This window comes from Schistocerca gregaria, chromosome 3 (genome assembly GCF_023897955.1).
Source record: "Schistocerca gregaria isolate iqSchGreg1 chromosome 3, iqSchGreg1.2, whole genome shotgun sequence".
Lineage (NCBI taxonomy): Eukaryota > Metazoa > Arthropoda > Insecta > Orthoptera > Acrididae > Schistocerca > Schistocerca gregaria.
The window spans coordinates 536,634,211-536,648,886 of record NC_064922.1 but is presented as its reverse complement, the minus strand read 5'-3'; the positions used below and the strand labels follow the sequence as shown (position 1 = coordinate 536,648,886).

At 35.7% G+C, this 14,676-nt stretch overlaps 1 protein-coding gene across 2 annotated transcripts in view; it reads left to right on the top strand.

Annotated features, from left to right (window-relative positions):
• Nucleotides 1-14,676, top strand: part of LOC126356301 (uncharacterized) — a 240,019-nt gene that overhangs the window by 190,776 nt on the left and 34,567 nt on the right. The window lies entirely within an intron of this gene.

The following is a 14,676-nucleotide window of genomic DNA, read 5'->3' as shown; positions in this document are numbered from 1 at the left end:
AGCAGGTCATGAAAGTAACCTGCAAGTATTTTACAGTTATTATTTGCACCAATGGACAACTCCCCTTTCTTATCTCTTATAAACAGGTCTCTTCCCCTGTATTCAATTAGATTCTTTTTGAACTTACTTAAAAGGTCACTGCTGTTATTTTTCATCAAAGTGTTCTCAACGAAGTCCAGTTCCCACTTCATCTTCTTTTTTCTGTCCCTGGGCCCTTCCTTCCTTACTCCTAGCAAAACTTCTGATTTTTTCAGGTCATACTTGCTACTCTACTTTCTCCAGGCTTTCCTGCAGTTCTGCAGTTCTTTACTTCTTCTTCACAGTCCTTGTTCCACCTCTTTTTCTTTTCTCTCTTTCCCTGTAGTTCAGTCTGCTCCTCCATGCACAAGTACATTTCAATTCGTTCCTTGTATTTGGCTTGGTTGGATCTAAATTTGTCACTGTCTGTCTTCATGTTTCCTATTGCTCTATTCGTCTGTGGCTGTCTCCTCCTGTCTGGAATTCAATTGCATTTGACTTCTATAAGATAGTGATCATATTCTACTCCAGTGTTCTTTGTGACCATCATGTTCGTTATCTCTTTTGTGTTTGTTTGACTGATTGCTATATTGTCAATCTGGAATTCCACAACATGGGAGCATGAGCTGGGTTCTGTCTGTTTCTTACTTGGTTTGGTCCTGAAGTGCATTGTCATGCATCTCATTTTGTGTTCTCAACACATTTCAGTTAACTTTTCACCATTTTTATTTACCTTCTGGTGCACTGGGTACTTGCCTACTATTCCCTTATGTAGGTTCTCTATTCCCTTATGTAGGTTCTTCCTTTCAGTCTGTACACTATAATCACCTACAAGTATCTTCACTTGTCTTAGTGTTATGCCTTCCAGTGTATCATCTAGCTCCTCTTAGAAATTGTCTACTATTTTCTTGTTTCTCCAGTTTTTGTTGTTAATAGACACATGCCCATTTATTATATCCTTCCTGATATACTCCTTTTCCCTGTATACTGGTGTTACTACTACTACTTCCCATTCATATGGGAGCACATTAATAGTTATACAAATGTCAGACTGGTATGTTAAGTAAGGCACAGTGCACTTGATTTTTAAGTATTTCTCCACTTATTCTATCCACCCCTGCAGTTGTCATTCACTCTATTGATTTTACTTCCATATATATTTCCTTTTTATAAACTGTGAAACTTTTCCCTATACACCTCTCTTCCCCCCTTACTTCTTCTCCCTGCCCTTCCCTGCCCATAACCAGTACACCCATGTTTCTCAACCTTTTTTAACCTTTGGAGCATACCAAAGTACATTTCAAACTTTTGCATTGCTCTTTCATATGATTTCTTCAGATGCAGAAAAGCAAACACATAATGTATACAGGGTGTTACAAAAAGGTATGGCCAAACTTCCAGGAAACATTCCTCACACACAAATAAAGAAAAGATGTTTTGTGGACATGTGTCTGGAAATGCTTAATTTCCATGTTAGAGCTCATTTTAGTTTCGTCATCCACTTATGCTCAATGGAGCACATTATCATGATTTGATGCGGGATACTCTACCTGTGCTGCTAGAACATGTGCCTTTACAAGTACGACAAAACATGTGGTTCATGCACGATGGAGATCCTGCACATTTCAGTCGAAGTGTTCGTATGCTTCTCAACAACAGATTCGGTGACCGAGGGATTGGTAGAGGCGGACCAATTCCATGGCCTCCACGATCTCCTGACCTCAACCCTCTTGACTTTCATTTATGGGGCCTTTGAAAGCTCTTGTTACAGAACCCCGATACCAAATGTAGAGACTCTTCATGCTCATATTGTGGATGGCTGTGATACAAAACGCCATTCTCCAGGGCTGCATCAGCCCATCAGGGATTCCATGCGACGAAGGGTGGATGCATGTATCCTCGCTAATGGAGGACATTATGAACATTTCCTGTAACAAAGTGTTTGAAGTCATGCTGGTACGTTCTGTTGCTGTATGTTTCCATTCCATGATTAATGGGATCTGAGGAGAAGTAATAAAATGAGTTCTAACATGGAAAGTAAGCGTTTCCGGACATATTTCCACATAACATATTTTCTTTCTTTGTGTGTGAGGAATGTTTCCTGAAAGTTTGGCTGTATCTTTTTGTAACACCCTGTATACAATACATTTTTTAAATTATGAATATAATCATGTATAATGATGGACAGTTTCTTACAAATTGGGTTACTCCAAGGAGCAATGTAATGACATTTTTTTTTATGTTCTAGATATTTTACCTACAGAAGATCAGAGGACATTAAAAATTTTGTGACACATCTGACATGCGTTTGTGTTGTGACACAGTGGTTGAGAAATGCTGCACTGTGCTACTGTATTCCTATTTAAATAGATCTGCTTTCTCTGCATCTTCTGACAATGTTCTGCTTGAATGTTTAGAATTATCCTTATTGTTCCTTTATGGATTCTGTCTTAACTTTCTTTAACTCTTCCTTTAGGGCTTTCAGACACCATGATACAGTTTTCCTTCACGTTTTTGTTCCTCCATAGTCTCACAATCATTTTTATTATTCTCAATACTCTAGTGTAATAAACTAGGTTTGATGATTACTTTATGACTTTTCATGGAATGTGCTATGCCTCACATTCATTTATGACTGATGTGATTGTAATTCCCTTTTGGGAACATTTTCCTTATGGGCAGCTACAATTTAGTTCATAACATCCATAGAACAAACATATACGTATACAAATAGCTTTGCTTTAAAATCAAAAATACACAATTAATATTATTTTCCCTGTAAATAATATTTTATCACTTATTACAGGATACTCTCAGGGAAAAGTAGATGAAATGAAAGTTCTAAGATTTGGGGAGAACATAATCATGAAAATCTTAACTAGAAATTCTGTAGTGCTGTTCTGCTAAAGTTTCTAGACAGCTATTTTTGCCACATGAATAATTGATAATCTGAGACCACAGCATTGATGTCCTGTAGAAAAACTCATCAGTAAGACCAGAAGTGTTCATTAGACAAATGAGAGGATGACTGGAATTATGTAAAGAATAAAAACATGGAGGAGAGTAAAAAAGAAAAAATGTAAGAAATAACTCAGTAGTTCATATGCATCTTATGGACTTGTATTTTAGCAGTTTGGATAGTAACAATAACCCTGATAAAATTTTCTGTCAAGGCGCTATTTCAGTTTGAAAACAATAGTGATTTTATGGAATATAACACTACCTAGACTAAGAGTGAGGAGAAATAAATGTAAATTTTACATGAGATTACTTACTGGAAAATCCTCAAGGGATTCAGCACCTTAAACAGGATTTTTATTTATTTATTTATTTTCCAAACTTAAAGATCTCCTATCCCTATAACAGTAACTGTATTGTTAGTTATGCGCATATTCCACGTTATTGCAACCTCTCATTATGATGTGGAATGAGTCAGTTTTACAATTGTTGTGTGCTTTCTTATTGAAAAATATGGAAAGATGACAACCATTTGTAATTGTCTGAAGTTATTGATTTTTTGTAGCATACAGTGATTCATACCTGAGTGCATAAAAATCTCTCTATCTCTAAGGCACAACACATTTACAAACCACATAATGACACAGTCAGAAATTATTCTGTGGTCTCTTATATAATTCATAATGATCAATCCCTCACTTTGAGCTCTTATTCTGGTTACATCACTTCATGAACTCCAATGTGATGTGCCTTGCCAAAATTGTAGAAATGTCTTTATTCATTTAGCGGAAAAAAATCCCATTTTAGCCAAAAAGTGGATGAATATGCCACACTATTTAAGAGCAAGTGTGCTGTTTTGAGCATTTTTTATGGGTGTTAGCTTTGAGAAGCCAGAGCGTGATCAGGAGAAAAAAAAACCTTTGTATAGTTTAAAAATACAGCCATTCCCTACTTATAGGCGTATATTCATTGTTTTCTGATTAGTCATTTTGTACTAATAGTCAGCAAGGTTGCTAGCTCTCCTCCCAACTGAGAATCTTTGGAGCAGCAGCTTGGAATCTTGACAATTTAACATGGAAATTGGACAGAATTTGGCGTGATGTCCCACAGGAGGACATCCAACAACTCTATCAATCAATGGCAATCCAAATAACTGGATTCGTAAGGGCCAGAGGTGGAACAATACATCATTGGCTTGCTCAATATGTGAAGCTCTTTCTCTTGAACAAATCATCTATTTTTTTCTGAAATTGTAATCATTTGTTTATCTGTACATGTATATCACATCTACATCATTTTTCTTTTTGTCTATGAATGTAGTGTGCTTTATCTAAATGCAATAACAGACCATTTGCAGAAAATCAGTTATAATTTTTCAAAGAAATATTACCTACATCTCCAGGTGTTTAAATTACTCCTTTTGGATTGATTATAATACTTGCATTGAAAGCAAAGGGGACATTTCTGATTGTTGGATATGTGATGGAAGATAATTTAAATAGACTTATAACAAGAACAAGAGATGACCAAATGACAATCCCTATGGTACATCTGCAGTGGTTATTTCCCATTCTGTTTATAGTACCTGAGTTTCTTAATGGAATATTTTGCATCCTTTTAGTTAGAGAGAATAAAAATCTGTTCCCATCTTCATCTTTGATACTTTAATATTTGAGTTTCTGTAGGAGAAAATTGTGAATATCACAATTAAACATTTTTGACAAGCTACAGAAAATGCAATCTGGCAATATTTTGCCATTTAAATTCTATATAATCTGATTTGTGAACTGAAGACTGCCATGTTCCATGGAGAGGCCCTTTCAAAATCGAAATTAAGAGAAATGTGTTTGTTTCTTACCTACATAATCTTTTCCTATGCCTTTGAGAATATGTTATGTTATAAGAATTCATGGTAAAATATATGGCTATGTTGGTAGGTGATTTCGGGGTATATGTGGTATGAAATTTAGTACACAGAGATGCTGCCTGAGGTGTAGCAACAATGTTTTAACACCATCAAATCAAACCGAGCTAGGATGAAAAATATGCATATTTCATTACATGCTGCCTCAACTCTACACCAGACTTCATCAGTTGTAGTGAGTGGCTAGTGGTGGCATACCAGTCTATCAGCATCACATGAAAAAATGTTTTCAGTGGATGAGAAATATGGAGAAGGTTCTGATTTGTGCAACAATCCAACTTGTACTGCTAAAAACAAGCCTGTTACCTGGAAAAAAAAGGGTCATCGAGTTCTTGTCACATCAAATTTGTACTGTGTCTCAAGTGTTTGATGATTTCCTTGTTGTCTTCATTTGATTTATGTAAGCCATTTGGTGTTCTATTTAACTGGTCACATTATGCCATGGAAATGTTACAATATCATGGAAACTTTGATATGCTACCACAGCTTATATCGATGTCTGTGATGAAAGAGCTTTGATAAAGATGTTATTATTATTAGATGTTGAATGGCTCACATTATTTCTTGTTATCTTTCAGCCTGTTTCCATGTACCACTAAGGCCCTAGCCACTGTCCCTGTTAATTCTGATGATGCACTTTCTGAATTCTATGGCTCCTTTGATGATAGAATCCCAGTAGATAGATACAAGTGATAATATTTTAGTTTCATTAAAAATAATTGTATGTTTACTCATGATACTGCATTTGGCAACATCTGATTTGTCAGAATTGTGGTATTTAATGTTGTATTTGATGTGGAATTGGTGCTCTGTGCAGCATTCTGAAATTGTTCATATTGACTAAACAATGACACTGCTACCATGTTCATAAGGAATTTTCTAAATTCCAGGAACACCAAGAACAAGACTGTCTTTTAGTGGTCACGGCATCTCTTTCATTACCTTAGATAATCAAAAAATGAACTTAACACCATGTCTGCTCAAAACTTATTTATTGTAGTGCCAAAGGAAGGAAGGAGAAGTATAAGCTTTTATTGTTTTGTTTCGTAGAGGTGGTTAATTTAACATTACCTTCAACATACCTGTTATTCTGGAACAAGTTTCCTGGATATCTGATCTCAGAATCCAGGTGTTCCTTTCACAGTCCGTTTTAGTTCTACACGTCAGTGTGTTTAAAACTGCTTTCCTTTGGGCTGGACGATGAAAGCTTTGCAGACTGAGATATTGGTCATTATGTACTGGCACCAAATAAATTCAGTGGCTTACTTGCCAATCTGATTTTTGTTCATGCACACTTAAAGAGCTCCTATTCTCTGTGGCCAGATCACAAAGATGTCACCAGCATAGTGGAAGATATGTGATGGACGAAGAGGAGCTGAATTTAATGTGTGTCCTTTTTAATGGTCCGTAAAGAAACTAGTTAGTACGGGAGACAGTGGAGATCCCAATTAGTTACATGTTCCAGTGATCAATCTCACGATAAGCATTATGATGTGGTATATGTCAAGTGCATAAGAAATGTGCACATGGATCAAGCTTTTTTTTAAGTTTAAAATTTTTATTACCAATCCATTCCCCTAAATGGCACAAGATACATATATTATACCTATAGATTTATTTATTCTATTCAAGAATTCATCTGTGGTATAGAGGAGTTGTCAAAGACATATGATTTCAATTTATTTTTAAAACTATTATTGCTGTCTGTCAGACATTTTATTTTATCTGGTAATTTATTGAAAAGTTTTACAGCAGCATATTTTACCCTTTTATGTGTCAAAGATAGGTTAAGTAGAGAATGGTGTAAGTCTTTGTTTGTTCTGGTATTATAGTTATGAATGTCACTGTTGTTTTTAAACAGGTCCATGTTGTTGACAACAAATTTATATTACTGTGTAAATGTACTGTGAGGCTGTTCTAAGAATTCCTAACCTTTTAAACAGGTGTCTACAGGATGTGAGGCTATGAGCCCCACACATTATTCTAACCACTTTCTTTTGAGCAGTGAATACATTTTGCCTAACTGTTAAGTTACCCCAAGATATTATTACGTATGACATCACAGGGTGAGAGTATGCAAAGTGTGTTAGCTTGCTAAATTCTGTATCCTCAAAATTAGAAATTATTCTGATTGCAAAAGTTGCAGAACCTAGTCACTTTGGGAGATCAAAAATATGAATTTTCAAGTTAAGATTCTCATCTATATATACATCCAAAAACTTAGTATGCTCTATCCTGGCTATTGACTTCTGCTGATGTGTTATATTTATTGGAGGAACTGTACTCATTGCAATAGAAAATTGGATGTACTGTGTTTTTTCAAAGTTCAGAGCAAGCACATTCTCAGAAAACCAATCAATAACTTTTCCAAAGACATTATTTGTATAATTTTCTAATGGAGTTTCTTTACTGGATTAATAATGGTGCTTGTATCATCAGCAGACAGTGTCAGTTTAGCTTCTTGTTTCAGATAAGAAGGAAGGTGTATCAAGAACAGACGGGGACCAATGATTGAACCCTGTGGAACACCTAATGTAATTTCACCCGATTTAGATGAAGTGAGAAACTTCCTTAAATCATTTAAGCCACGTAAAGAAACTTTCTGCCTCCTATTCTGTAGATATTATTTAAACCACTCATATGCTGCTCCATTTATACCACAGAATTGTAATTTCTGTAACAGAACGTCATGGTTCAACAATCAAACACTTTGGGTAAGACATAGAAAATTCCTATTGGTGACATTTTAATATTTAAAGATTCTATTATGTTGGCAGTGAAATTGTATATTGCTGTCTCAGTGGAACAGCATTTTTGAAATCCAAACTGTGATTTACTAAGTATCCCATAACTTTTGAGATGGCTGACCACTCTTCAGTACATTATTTTCTTGATGATTTTTAAAAATGCTGTAAGCAAGGATACTGACCAGTAATTATAGACATCTGTGGTATCCCCTTTTTTGCTGAGAGGCTTGATAGTGGCATCTTTTAACCTTTCTGGGAAAACACCTTGAGTTAGTGATGCATTACAGATCTGGTTCTGAACATAAGCTGTAACTGCTCCACATTGTTTTAATATCTCGTCAGAGATGTCATCTACTCCAAAACAACACCTTTTTTTAAAGATTTGATGATTTCCTTTATTTCACAAGAGGTTGTTGGATGATAGTTGATCTGACTAGGATTTCTCAAAACGTACTCTTCCATGTATCGCTTGGCTTTTTCTTTTGAACTATTCTCACCAGTTTTTTCACCTATACTTAAGAAATAGTTGTTAAATACATTAGCTACTTAAGGTGGTTTCATTCTTGTTAACAGTAATACTATCTACTCCAGTGGTTACTTTTCCGGACTCTCTTCTAACAACATTCCATCCAGATTTGATTTTATTGGCCAAGTTGTTAATTTCATCTCTAGTATGACAACTTTTCTCAGTACGTTACAACAATTTTTATAGTGTAAAATTACTTCTGGGTCTTTACTAATTCTTGCTGCTTCATACAATTTTCTTTTACTTAGTGAAGAGACTCTAATACCTGTATTAATCCAACATTTCTTTGAAAACTGTTTGATGTAACTTTTAGTAACTTTTTTGGGACACCAGTGTTCAAAAAGGGATATAAATTCATCAAGAAAGGTATTGCATTTATCATTGGTATTTGGCTCATTATATACATCTCCCCAATTAAAGGGAGGTTTTCTTTCTTTTGGTTCAAAAAATCGATTTTTTTAAAAAATTGCATTTTTGGATACATAAAAGTGTTTAGAATCCACCCCTGAAACGGTTTTTCTGAATATGGAACAGAAATGTTTGTTATGCACGGTTGAATAAAAAATGCACCTGTCTGAAATTAGCCTTTTTCACACACCAGTTTTTTTTTTCTTTTGAGGACAAGTTATTGTACTGGTGCTTGGGAAGAAAACAAAATTCAAATGAAAGTTTGAACATGTGTGTTTGGAAGTCAATCCCCAAGCATTTGCATTCTGGTGCGAAGACTGTGGAGATTGCAACTTTCCTGGCAGTGAGCAGCTTCAGTGAAGTGTATTCAGGAATTCTGAAGACAATGACAATGATGAATGTCACCCTGGGACTCTATTCAACACAGTTCGCCAAGCATTTGGGCGACCGGATTCAAGCAGCCGAAAAATGCTTCTCACTGGCAGTACGAGCGGCTCTGGAGCAGTGCAGGATGGCCCATATTGAGCAGAACGCCCTCTATGAGGAAGAGGAAAGACTTGTTCATGGACCCAGAATACCAGATAGAACGTATGTTGCATAATATTGCATTTATATGTAGTCAAAACTTCAAATGCGTTTTTCTCTAAATGGCTTTTTGTTATCGCATGGTATGGTAACTTCAAATCTACTGAACTAATTGGCATGATTCTTTGTTTCTGATGAAGCTAACTAAATTGTCTAGATGTTGTACCATTTTTATTCTGATCCATCAACTATGAATATTTTTACTTGGCCAACAAAGTAAAAAAATCGAGGGGAGAAACTCTATTTATTTTCAGATGACCGCCATTTTCTTTCCTATGGTCCATATAACTTAAGCGAGGTACAACTCTGCATTCAATCACATGTTCCAGACTCTTAAAGTGAAATTTGATGAACATTTCCCATTAAAGCCCAAGAGATATTCAAATGCTAAATCAAAATGTAGACAAAAAACTAACATAGTAAAGAGGTGGTATACTCCTAGACTAGCCAAAATAAAATGTATTGTCCAAATACTAAATGATAAGGTCAAAGCTGGTAAAGATATATGTATTAAGGATAGACTGTACTCTAGTTATTTACAGAGAAAAAGGATCTACAGCAAGGAAGTAGAAAAAGCAAAGAAGGATAGCAATGCCAGATTTATTGAATAAGCTCACAATCCTTGTAAAGCAGCATGGTATCTGGTTAATAAGCACAGGAAAAATCCCACCTCTTGCTCCAATTCATGCAGTCCAGATGAGTTTAAAGACTGTTCTTAAAAATAGTGGAAAACACAGTGGATGAAATTCCTGACTTTGGAATAGTTCTTGCAGTTGCTGTGAAATTTGAGAATAAATGCAGCATGTTAATGTGGAAGAGAGTGTATATAAAAGAAATAATAAAAATTATAAAAAGCTACAAATCTTCAGGGAGCTCTGATAGTTATGGCATGTCCTGTACTATGTTAAAAACTATAATCAGTGAAACTGCACAGCCATTAGCAGTAGTAATAAATAAAAGCCTCCATGCAAGGGAATTTCCAGACTTCCTGAAAGTAACACACACAGTGCCTGTTTACGACAAAGGCAGTCCACATGAAGTGTCAAGCTACAGGCCCATATCCATAATACCAGTACTAGCAAAGGTGATGGAATCAATAATTAAAGAACAACTATTAAGTTACTTTGAAGGAAATAGTCCCTTTTATGATGCGTAACATGGTTTTCGGAAGGACAGGTCAACAACAACAGCTGTATTTGACTTAGTTACAAATATAAGTCAGGATTTCGCAGACAAAGAGTCTGTAGCAATAGTACTCTGTGACCTTAGTAAGGTATTTGACTGCATCCCATATAAGGCCCTGCACAAAAAGCTAAAAACATATGGTATAGGGGGATCTGTCCTGCAGACTCTTGAATCCTACCTGAGAAACAGATGACAGATTGTCTCCATGCAAGGAGCTGATGCATGTGAGAAGAAGCTAAAGCATGGTATGACACAGGGATTGGTAATAGGGCCCCTGCTGTTCCCTATCTTTGTAAATGACATAGCCTCAGATTGCACACCTTGCAGTTTGTGGATGATAGAACCTGTTCTCAAAAGGAGAGAATATTGAACAGGCGGTCCAACAAGCAGACGTCTTGTTCAATGAAGTTAAGACCTGGTTTGTCATGAACAAAATGAAAATTAATGAAGAAAAAAATCAGTGGATGATATGCAGCCTCAGCAATACTAGAGGACTGGGTAACACAGCAGATGTTAAACTTCTGGGCTTTCTCTATGGCAACAGCACACCATACATGTATGTTCCAAACTTTTGCGGGTCCTGTACCTCTTGAGGAAACTGAAAATTATAGTACCAGAACAGTACCTTCTAACTGTGTACTATGTAGTTTTACACAGCCACATCAGTTATGGGCTGTTGTTTTGGGGCCATTCTGCAGGCTGCAAGAATGTGCTTTTACTGCAAAAGAAAGCAATGAGGATCATTACTGCAAGCAAAAAAGCAGACCACTTTAAACCAGTTTTTACCAGGTTAGGAGTTCTGACTGTTTACAGCCAGTATATACTTAAGTGCCTCTTGTACATATTGACATGAAAAGGTGTTGATTAGCAAAGACACAAAACAGATTCCCAATGGTGGCCCTAAAATTGTTTAATGCTCTACCTGATCACATTCAGTTTTTACCATATAACCAGTTTAAAACTACTATTTTGTGTAAGCTAAAAGAGCAACCCTTCTACAATATTGAAGAATTCTTCTCTAGTAATAGCATAGTGTTTACTTGAGCTGCAGCTCAGTTCCATGACTCCAACAGCAACTGTTATATTTAATTTCATTATATACTTGTATATATTTTATAGTTGTGATATTATTGTACTCTAATTTATAACTTAAATATGTCTTGTGGTACTAAATTACTATCATAGTAGAGTTATATTAATGTATTTTGATAATGTTGTATCTTGACGCTCTCTGTCCAGCTATGGTTGGTGAATGGCATAGAATTGGTAATAAAGATAATAATAATAAAGGTAATAGCACCAATCTTTAAAAATGACTTCAGCAATATGGAAATGATACCATAGAAGTAGCATCCATCATAAAATGCTTAAAATCTAAGTAGTCTAGTGGGTGTGATAACAAATCAGTTAAGTTAATCAAAGAGTGCTAGTGCGAGTTGAGATTGATTTTAAGTTATTAGTGTAATCAATCTCTTATCGGTAGAACATATGCTCAAGTTAAGCTTCTTTACAAGAAGATGGATAAAGATCAAACTATTACCAATTTCACTTTTGCTGTTTTTTTTTTTTTTTTTTTCAAAAATATTTGAAAAGGTTGTGTTCAGACATCTGCTTAGGCATCTGAATGCAAATAATATATTGTCCAAGTCACAATTTGGGTTTCTTAAGGGTTCTGGTAAATAGAAAGGAGAATGTACTTAATTTATTAGATAATAAATTACAGGCTACTGGAATTTTCTGCGACCTGCCAAAAGCCTTTGACTGTGTAAACCACATAATCCTCTTAAGTAAATTAGAATATTATGGTGCCACCAGCAATGCTGCAAAAAGGTTTGAGTATTATCTAACTAACAGGAAACAAAGGGTGTCGTTGCAAAACACCCGTGCAGCAAGCAGTCAGTCTTCATCTGAGTGGGAATTAATTACATGTAGTGCTCCTCAAGGTTCTATCTTGGGTCCATTGCCTTTTCTTGTGTACACTAATGACCTCTCATCTGTTACGTTGACAGATGCTAAGTTTGTTTTGTTTACAGATGATACAAAGTAGCAAGAAAAGTACAGATTTTGAAATAGCTGCTAATCATATTTCCACTGACATTAACAAATTAGATAAAGCTAATTCACTGTCATTAAGCTTTGAAAATACCCACTATATACAGTTCAAAACCTGTAAGAGATTTCCTTCCAGCATGTGTATAACATATGTAGACATGCAGATTGAAAAATTGATAGTGTTAAATTTCTGGGATTACAACTCCATAATAAATTCACTTGGGAAGGGCATACCACAGAATTGCTGAAGTGCTTAACCAGGTCTGGATTTGCAGTGAGAATGATGACAGATGTAGAAGACATAAATATAAAAATCTTGTATACTTTACTTACTTGCACTCTATTATGTCGTACTGGATGATATTCTGGGATAACTCATCAAACCGAGCAAAAGTTTTTAGTGTGTTAAAGTGTCTAATATAATCATTTCTGCTGTAAAGTCAAGGACACCATGTAGAAACATGTTCAAGGAACTTTGTATTCTAATCACTGCTTCTCAGTATATTTATTCCTTAATGAAATTTTGTGCAAGTAATATATCTCTACTTCCAACCAATAGGTCAGTATAAGTACCAATACTAGGAATAAGAACAATCTACATAAAGACCTAAAATCACTTACCTTGGTCCAAAAAGGGGTCCAATATTCAGGGACACACATTTTCAATAAACTGTCAGCAACCATTAAAAATTTGGTTTCAGATAAAGTGTGGTTTAAACACAATACTCTATAGATGAATATATTAATTGGGACTGCTAGACCAGTTAAATAAAAATGACTGTTAGATTTCAGTTTTGCCAGCATTTGGTCACAACAATCAAGATTAGGTATTCTGTGTTCGACAAAGTTGTTAAAGGTGGATAACAATGTTTCATTCTGACAGTGTACTAATTCTGTAAATAAAAGCAGTTCCAGTTTACTCTAAGTTATTTGCCTATTTTGACACTCTCCTGACAAATGATCAGGGTCATGAGTATTGTATTCAAATGTTTTATGTCTTGGGTAAAATATTCTGGAGGTAAAATAATCCCCCATTCGGATCTCCGGGCAGGGACTACTCAAGAGGATGTCGTTATCAGGGGAAAGAAAACTGGCATTCTACGGATCAGAGCATGGAATGTCAGATCCCTTAATTGGGCAGGTAGGTTAGAAAATTTAAAAAGGGAAATGGATAGGTTAAAGTTAGATATAGTGGGAATTAGTGAAGTTCGGTGGCAGGAGGAACAAGACTTCTGGTCAGGTGACTACAGGGTTATAAACACAAAATCAAATAGGCGTAATGCAGGAGTAGGTTTAATAACAAATAGGAAAATAGGAATGCGGGTAAGCTACTACAAACAGCATAGTGAACGCATTATTGTTGCCAAGATAGATACAAAGCCCACACCTACTACAGTAGTACAAGTTTATATGCCAACTAGCTCTGCAGATGACGAAGAAATTGATGAAATGTATGATCAAATCAAAGAAATTATTCAGATAGTGAAGGGAGACAAAAATTTAATAGTCATGGGTGACTGGAATTCGGTAGTAGGAAAAGGGAGAGAAGGAAACGTAGTAGGTGAATATGGACTGGTAGAATTCTGCACAGAGCACAACTTAATCATAGGTAACACTAGGTTCAAGAATCATAAAAGAAGGCTGTATACATGGAAGAAGCCTGGAGATACTGACAGGTTTCAGATAGATTATATAATAGTAAGACAGAGATTTAGGAACCACGTTTTAAATTGTAAGACATTTCCAGGGGCAGATGTGGACTCTGACCACAATCTATTGGTTATGGACTGTAGATTAAAACTGGTGAAACTGCAAAAAGGTGGAAATTTAAGGAAATGGGACCTGGATAAACTGAAAGAACCAGAGGTTGTACAGAGTTTCAGAGAGAGCATAAGGGAGCTATTGAAAGCAATGGGGGAAAGAAATACAGTAGAAGAAGAATGGGTAGATTTGAGGGATGAAGTAGTGAAGGCAGCAGAGGATCAAGCAGGTAAAAAGACAAGGGCTAGTAGAAATCCTTGGGTAACAGAAGAAATTTTGATTTTAATTTAAGACAGGAGAAAATATAAAAATGCAGTAAATGAAGCAGGCAAAAAGGAATACAGACGTATCAAAAATGAGATCGACAGGAAGTGCAAAATGGCTAAGCAGGGATGGCTAGAGGACAAATGTAAGGATGTAGAGGCTTATCTCACTAGGGGTAAGATAGATACTGCCTACAGGAAAATTGAAGAGACCTTTGGAGAGAAGAGAACCACTTGTATGAACATCAA